Source organism: Aquarana catesbeiana, linkage group LG01 (genome assembly GCF_042186555.1).
Source record: "Aquarana catesbeiana isolate 2022-GZ linkage group LG01, ASM4218655v1, whole genome shotgun sequence".
In the NCBI taxonomy this organism is placed as follows: domain Eukaryota; kingdom Metazoa; phylum Chordata; class Amphibia; order Anura; family Ranidae; genus Aquarana; species Aquarana catesbeiana.
In genome coordinates, this window is record NC_133324.1 from 820,605,854 (window position 1) to 820,614,461 (window position 8,608).

The 8,608-nt window shown below is 43.7% G+C and overlaps 1 pseudogene; it reads left to right on the plus strand.

Moving 5' to 3' along the window:
• The first annotated feature begins 4,329 nt into the window (after positions 1 to 4,329).
• LOC141124399 (5S ribosomal RNA) lies at positions 4,330 to 4,448 on the plus strand (annotated as a pseudogene).
• The last annotated feature ends 4,160 nt before the right edge of the window (positions 4,449 to 8,608 follow it).

Sequence of the window (8,608 nt, forward strand, 5' to 3'; positions counted from 1 at the left end):
CAGTGGGCCCTGGGGTCCTCGGACCTATCTAGGAGGCATCGGAATTTTTTGATTGACAGTTTGACTTTCTGTCTGTCAAAGAACTACTTCTGAAACAAGAATATATAGTGTAGCGCTATATGTATATATGAATAATAATATATATAAACGATAAATGTGTCCTCAATGAAAAAAAAAATTTTTTTATAACAGCACTAGGTGAAAAAAATTAAAATAATAAATCAGAACACTCACTTGATGGGAGATCAAAAACAGCTCATATAAAATTGGTTGCGGTAATCGTAAGGGGTCCACCCGACATGTTTCGGCTACATAGCCTTCATGAAGGCCCCAGGTGAAGGCTATGTAGCCGAAACATGCCGGGTGGACCCCTTACGATTACCGCAACCAATTTTATATGAGCTGTTTTTGATCTCCCATCAAGTGAGTGTTCTGATTTATTATTTTAATAAAATTGATGTTTTAAACGTTATTATGCCATGTGAGCCTTTCTTTCTCGCATGATATTTGTGACACCTATTGAGCCTGTTGGATTGTCCTGAGGACGCTTGAAGCTGTAGCAAGACCCCTACCCCCAACTGGAAGTTGAGGATAATCTGACAATTCATCTCGCCAGACCTGGTGGTCTACAAGCTTTCTTTGACCTGGAAGACGTAGGTCTTTCCAGGTCATTTGATTCCGGTAAGCCTCCTCTGAAACTTTGGTGATGGTTTTGCCACCTATTTAGATCTTCCACTTTTTCTGCGATTTAGTGATCCATTTACCAGAAGTGATCAAGTTCGCCCTAGAAGAAACCCCGGGATTTATACAAATTTTTTTTTTTTTTTTTTCATTTTATATTATCAGTTTTTTCCAGCACATAACTCTTATAGACTTTCTGGTGGTGGCCCCCTTTTTTCTCACTAATCACTACCATTATTATCTAATTTTTATGGACATTATTTTTCGATTTGTTACACATGTATGGTCCTTTAGACCCACTTTCTATGTTCAAACCATAGATTTATACCATTTATTCATTGTAGTCACTGTCAATATTGCCTATTTTTTTCACCTAGTGCTGTTATAAAAAAATTATTTTTTTTCGTTGAGGATACATTTATCGTTTATATATATTATTATTCGTATATACATATAGCGCTACACTATATATTCTTGTTTCTTTTTACCTTTGCCTCTGTCTAGAGGTGTGTTAGCTGCTGGTTGTATATACCTTTTATCGTATTTTCTTTTCAATATTTTTTGGCGCAGCGCTGTACCTATTTCCATAAAGAACTACTTCTGGTATGACAAGCAGTTCTTTCTCCAAACCAGAGGGGTAGCCATGGGGGCATGCTTCGCTACCAGTGTTGCCAATCTATTTATGGCTCACTGCATACCTCCCAACTTTTTGATATGGGAATGAGGGACACCTATCAGCAAAAGTATGCAGGCATAGGACACACCCCTACCACGCCCCCTTGAAGTAGAATTGTACAAATAAACAAGATTGGTTAAACCCACAAGTGCTTTTTTTTAGCACTACTATTCCTTTATATTGGCTTTTGGAATTTACAAATGCAGCAATTTTGAAATCAGATGAAATGTTTAGTGCTGGAAAACACTTTTCGATAGATAAAAGTGCATTTAATGTACAATTATTATATATCAGACCAAAATGATGAGGAGGAATGAGGGACAGAGGGACATTGCTCCAAATCAGGGACAGTCCCTCGAAATCAGGGACAGTTGGTAGCTATGCTCACTGGGAGGAGAAGGCAGTCTATAAGAACAAACCCCCAGAACTGATCTGCTACCAGAGGTATATTGATGACCTTATCATGGTCTGGGAAGGGGACAGAGATAGTCTGGACGCGTTTGTATCCAGGCTTAACGACAATAACAAAAATATAGTCCTCTCGTGGAATATTAGTACAGAGGGGGCGGTATTTTTGGATCTTGAATTGTCAAAAAGGGGTGACCGCATCAATATGGTCACCCATTTTAAGGCTACTGACCGAAACGCATTTATCCCTGTTGAAAGCTGCCACCACAGTAAGTGGCTGTGCAATATCCCTAGAGGACAGTTTATTCGCCTCAGGCGGAATTGCACAGAGGTGGGGATTTTCTATCACAGTCACAGACTCTTATCTCTAGGTTCACCGAGAAGGGTTATGATAAAAATAAGCTAGTCCAAGAATTGGATAATGTTGTGACTCTTGATAGGAAGGGACTGGTGTTGAATGCCCCTAGAGTAGCCCAGGGTGAGCCTAAACAGATCAGGATGATCCTTGATTTTAATATTCAGCACAAGCAATTTGAAAAGATAGTACAGAAACATTGGCCCATTTTAAAACTTGACAGAACCTTGGGTCCGGTCCTCCCAGACCGACCATTGTTTATTTACAAAAGAGCTCCTTCTCTTAGAGATAGACTTGTGCCAGGGGTGATAGATCCCCCGGTTTACTCGGTGAATAGAATGCTTGACTTCCTTAATGGCTTTTATGCCTGTGGACACTGTCCGGCGTGTAAACAGGCTAGAAACATTGTAAAGAAGAGGAAGGAATTTGTGGCTTTTGCCACGGGTAAAAACTACAAAATCAAGGATTTGATTACGTGCAACACTGCCGGGGTGGTGTATATGTTGCAATGTGAGTGTGGCTACCAATATGTGGGTAGGACTTCTAGGCCCCTCCATGTTAGAGTCGGAGAACATGTTAACAACATTAAACGAGGACTCCGCACACACAATGTCTCCAAGCACTTCCGACTTTTCCATAACCGCAGCCCTGCAGGGCTGAAGTTCTGGGGAATAGAGAAGGTAACGAAGCATTGGAGGGGTGGGAATTTAATACGGCAGCTCAGTCGACGAGAATCTTTTTGGGTATTTGAGACGAAGGTTTGGGTCCCTTTAGGGTTGAACGTTGAGTTTGACCTTAATTGTTTTATTTCAGACCGTTAGTTTATGTTGGTTTCTAGCCCCTTACCATTTAGAATATTGGTCCATAATGTATATTTGTTTGTGGTATATGTATACATTCTAATTGTATTTGTGTACAAATGAGGTGGTTGTACTGATGTCTTTTTATTATAATTTTTCTATCAAATTTATATTCATATTTTTAACCCCTGTAGGTCCTACACGATATTACATGGGGTGGCGATATATGTATTTTGTTTGACTTTTTCCATTTCACTTTTCGTATATCCCTCTGGTGACAACTGGGAGGGAATAGCATTTGTTTTTGGTACATATTCTCCATCTGGAAGAGTGTGTAGGACACCTTAGGATGGATTCTGCCATAAGGGAGGGGGGTGACTTTATGAACTTCCCCCATATGCTTCAATTATAGCCTCTTTGGGGTATCCCCATAGGTACTTTTTGAGTAGCCTCCCTCCTCTTAGCTTTATAACTATATTACATTATTTTTATAATAATTTTTACTTTATTATAATTATTTTTTTATTAACGTTAGCCTTGTTTCTGCTCCCTATGTCTCTGATTAGTTGCTAATTTTATGTTAGCCTGCTTGCCATTGTGGGTGAATGTTGTTATTACCCACGCTGACAGGCCAGAGGAATGAAGGAGGCGCTCTTGGGAGCGATTTCATGTCGTTGCCAAGGAGACTGGAGTTTGCATCTCGATCTGTCCAGGGGGTGACGTGGATGGGAGGGGCGGAGCGCGCATTGCGTCTGCGCTCCCTGTTGCCGTTCACTTAGTCTGTGAGCGACGTGTATGAAAGGGGCGGTTTGTTTGTTGTGCTCCCGCCCCCCATCCCCATCTCCATACGAACGCCCCTTTAGAGGGCGTGCTTCTTCCCAGGAAGCAGCAGCGTTAACTGCCATCGAATGAGATGGATTTGCCTACAGCCACATCACCCTGAAAGTGCCCGATGGAGCAGAGCAGTACTAGCGCCGCTATTCCTTCTGGTGAACTGGCAAGCACCAGCGGCCTAGTACACCCTGCTCGTACATCCAGCACTGCAGTATCACGTGGTGACGTGGCGAGTCCCATAAGTGCAAATCAAGCTGGCGAGGTGGTAAGCACAAGTAGTGTCTCGCTGCCACCAAGAAGACGAACACAGGCCCGTTGTGCCCATAGTGCCCTTCCTGCTGCATTCGACAATCCTAATTGGGAATTGGGGGTGACGTGGAAGGGAGGGGCGGAGCGCGCATTGCGTCTACGCTCCCTGTTGCCGTTCACTTAGTCTGTGAGCGACATGTATGAAAGCGGCGGTTTGTTTGTTGTGCTCCCGCCCCCCATCCCCGTCTCCATACGAACGCCCCTTTAGAGGGTGGGCTTCTTCCCAGGACGCAGCAGCGTTAGCTGCCATTGAACGAGATGGATTTGCCTACAGCCACATCACCCTGAAAGCGCCCGATCTTGTCTGATCTTGGAAGCTAAGCAGGGTGGGGCCTGGTTAGTACCTGGATGGGAGACTGCCTGGGAATACCAGGTGCCGTAGGCAAAAATTTCTTTTTTTTTTTTTTGACCCGGAAATGGGGGCGGGCTGCCTTTCAGGACACAGCAGTGTTCACTGCTATTGGAAGAAAAGGATTTGACCTGGAAATGCTTTAGCTCATAACATGGGAGGAATGGTGGCTGCCTATCAGTAAGTTATCAGTGTATTCAGCTTGCTTGTGTCCTATTAGATTTGTAGCCACTCCTGATTCTCTACTACTTGGTAGTTAAGTCCATTAATCTGTGTATTATTGGAGAGTGGGCGGGGTTTCCAGTATCATCATGAATTGTATGTGGAACCAGGATTAGATATAAGAGCTGACACACGGGCCCCCAATCAGATTCGCTGAGGAAGTCCACATGGACGATACACGTGCAAGAGGCTCTGTGATGTCAGTACAGCCACCCATCTGGTTCATTTTATGCTGTATACTCCTGCACTGGGAAACAGTGCTTGCTTTGTGAGTAATATTTCTTCTTATTTAATACATTTTATACCTTTTCGTATGGAGAGCACTATGTCCTGTTATTTTTGTTTTTAACATGATATATATCAACCGATGAGACTGAATTTGGGACACTGCCTGTGGACCCCTATCTCCATAATTTACCCTGTGGAAGGGAATGCATGAGTGACTTTGCTGTTAACGCAGAAGGTCTACTCAATAAGGTGATCAGCCTAGACCCTTGGTGGAGGTTCACATTGGTGGTGATACAACAAATACAATCTTATCCTATCACTGCACCCTTTCCTTGCCAACTGAGGGATCCCCGTTCTGCAAGTGGGCAGCTTTTGATCTCCTCGGACTAAGATATACTTTTTGGGACTTTGCCTCATGCGTTTTATTTATGTACGTTTAATATGTACATTTTATGTGTATACATCTGACCTGTATTGAGTACTGCACTGCTATATTTTGTGTACGTTTCTGAGTATGACAGATAGTGAAAAGGAAGTCACTAATCTGTCAGATTCAGATTCAGAATACGATCCTGTAGACGACAGCGGCTCCATGACAGATAGCTCTGACGACGGAGTTGTGGTCCCTGCCAAGGTCAGGCGTACCAGACCCCAATCTTCTTCTTCTGTCCTTGAAGTGCAAGAACCACAGGTCCCTCGTATGGAGCAGAGCAGTACTAGCGTGGCTATTCCTTCTGGTGAACTGGCAAGCACCAGCGGCCTAGTACACCCTGGTCGTACATCCAGCACTGCAGTATCACGTGGTGACGTGGTGAGTCCCATAAGTGCAGTTCAAGCTGGCGAGGTGGCAAGCACAAGTAGTGTCCCGCTGCCACCAAGAAGACGAACACAGGCCTGTTGTGCCCATAGTGCCCTTCCTGCTGCATTCGACAATCCTAATTGGGAACCCACCACTTCTGCAGCACCCGTACTTCCCCCAATCACTGGCCAACCTGGAATTCAGGTGGAAACAGTTGATTTTACGCCACTTGATTTTTATTCACTGCTTTTCACCGAAGATCTCTATAGATCTATTGTGGACCAAAGCAATTTATACGCTGGTCAACACATCGCCACTATTCCCCAGTCCTCCCTTGCCAGAGATTGGAGACCAATAAGGTCTCCGAATTTAAGATCTTTCTGGGCCTTTCCCTCAACATGGGCATATCTAAAAAGAGTGCGTTGCGTCCAATGACCCAATTCACCATATGCCCTTGTTCTCTGCCTCCATGACCAGGGCATGATACGAGCAGATTTTGCGGTTCATGCACTTCAATGACAATGAACTCTGTCGTCCTCGTGGAGACCCTGAATACGATCGGCTCTACAAAATTCGGCCCTCGTAAACCACTTCAACCAACGTTTTGCAGACTTGTTTACTACCCATCAAGTTGTCTGCATTCATGAGTCCCTGATTAAATTTTCTGGCCGCTTGTCATTCAAACAGTACCTTCCCAGCAAGCGTGCCAGATACGGGTCAAGATGTATAAGCTTTGTGACAGGGCCACAGGCTATACATGTAGTTTTATGGTTTATGAGGGCAAAGATAGTCACGTAGAGCCGACAAACTGCCCTGCCTACATAGGAAGCGCTGGCAAGATAGTGTTGGACTTGGTGTCACCCTTATTCGGAAAGGGGTACCATTTTTATATGTGGACAATTATTACACGAGCGTGCCACTTTTTAGTCACCTTTTTGATCATCAAATTGGAGCATGTGGCACCGTGCGATCTAATCGCAGGGGCTTTCCCCAGCGGCTTGTAGATTCCTGTCTTAGGCTGGGGGAGAGAGCCTGCTTGCGGTGTAATAATTTGCTCACTATGAAGTGGAGGGACAATAAGAATGTTTTCGTTCTTACCTCCCTTAATGCAGACACGACGGTCCAAATTCCTACGGCGACTGGGGTTGTAGAGAAACCCCTCTGTGTCCACGAATATAACCAATATGGGAGCGGTGGACCTCAACGACCAGTTGTTGGCGCCGTACCTAGTTGCCCGTAAGGCCTGACGCTGGTACAAAAAAGTGTCTGTATACTTATTTAAATTGGCTTTGCTGAACGCTCATGTGCTATACAGAGCTTCAGGACAGACTGGATCCTTCCTTAAATTCCAGGAAGAGATCGTCAGAGCCCTTCTGTATCCCGACGGTGCTCCACCTCACCTTCCCCAACCAGATGCAGTAAGCCGGCTGCATGGGAGGCATTTTCCTTATGTCCTCCCGAGTACCCCTACCCAACGAGCCCCCCAAAGAAAATGTCATGTCTGCAGAAAGCGCGGATATAGGCGTGACATCCGCTATTATTGTCCCTCCTGTCCTGGCAATCCTGGTCTTTGCATTGGTGAATGTTTTGAGCGCTACCATACACTAGTTGAGTTTTAGCGTAGAGTACAGCATTGCACAGACTAGGATACACTTTCACAGGGTCTCCCAAGATGCCATCGCATTTTGAGAGACCCAAACCTGGAACCGTTACAGTTATAAAAGTTACAGTTATAAAAAAAAATGTAAAAAAAAATGTAAAAAAAAGTTAAAAAAAAAAAATACACAAAAAATTATAAAATAAAAAAAATAAAAATACTTGACGTTTTATTGTTCTCTCTCTCTCTATTCTCTCTATATTGTTCTGCTCTTTTTTACTGTATTCTATTCTGCAATGTTTTATTGTTGTTATGTTTTATCATGTTTGCTTTTCAGGGGTGTAATTTTTTTATAGTTTACTGTATTTTAACCATTTTTTTTGTTTTCAGGTATTCAATTCCATTCAGCTGCAGCGCAGATTTATTCATCTTGACAGCAACAGCGTTTGCTCCCACGATATGTGGTATGGAGACGACACACATGGAAGAGGGCCCGATCGCCTCCACCACTGCCGACGGCTCCGAGTTTGACAGATCACAGGAGAAGAATAATCCCAACATTTTGGTCCTTCAAGTCGGAACCAACAAGTGCATTCCGGGTCGGACGGTCCCGACAAGGACTTCAGGGAGTATCGGACTTCAAAGCTCACTGTGCATTAAAAGTACCCCCACTCAATGTTAGTGGTGAAATAGGGGCGGGCCTGAGACCTGGATCCACCATCTGGTTTTTAACCTATGTGATCTAGTCCTCCTGGTGAGAGGCTGGTGGAGCCCGGGTGGAAATTATTTCCAAATAGGCATTTCCCCACATGAAGATCGAGAAGGTAATAGACTCAGCCACCAACAGATGGGAAATCCAGATTACCATCACGCCAATTAAAGATACCTATTGATGCCTGAATTTATTCCCCCTAAGGTGAGAGTTCTGAGAGCCTGATAAACACCGGGACTTTCTATATGAAGATCACTTTTAACATCTATTTATCCCAGATATTTAATCCCACCTTATCCACCTTGGCATTTTTGAACTTTAAATTTAAAAATTTTTTTTGAACATTACGTTATCAAAACATTCACATATGTTGAAAAGTGTGCAATTGTTTTCTTTCTTTTTTTACTACACTCTAAGCACTAGTCACTTTTCACACCATAAGGTGATAGATTTGATGCGCAAGATCTTTTTATTTTCACAGGTAGTGAGGAGTGAAATCAAAAATTTACGCCCTTAAAAATCCTGAAGGCGGTGCTTGGTTTTCGGGGCCCCGTACGCGGCTAGGCTCCCAAAAAGTCCCACACATGTGGTATCCCCATACTCAGGAGAAGCAGCAGAATGTATTTTGGGGTGTAATT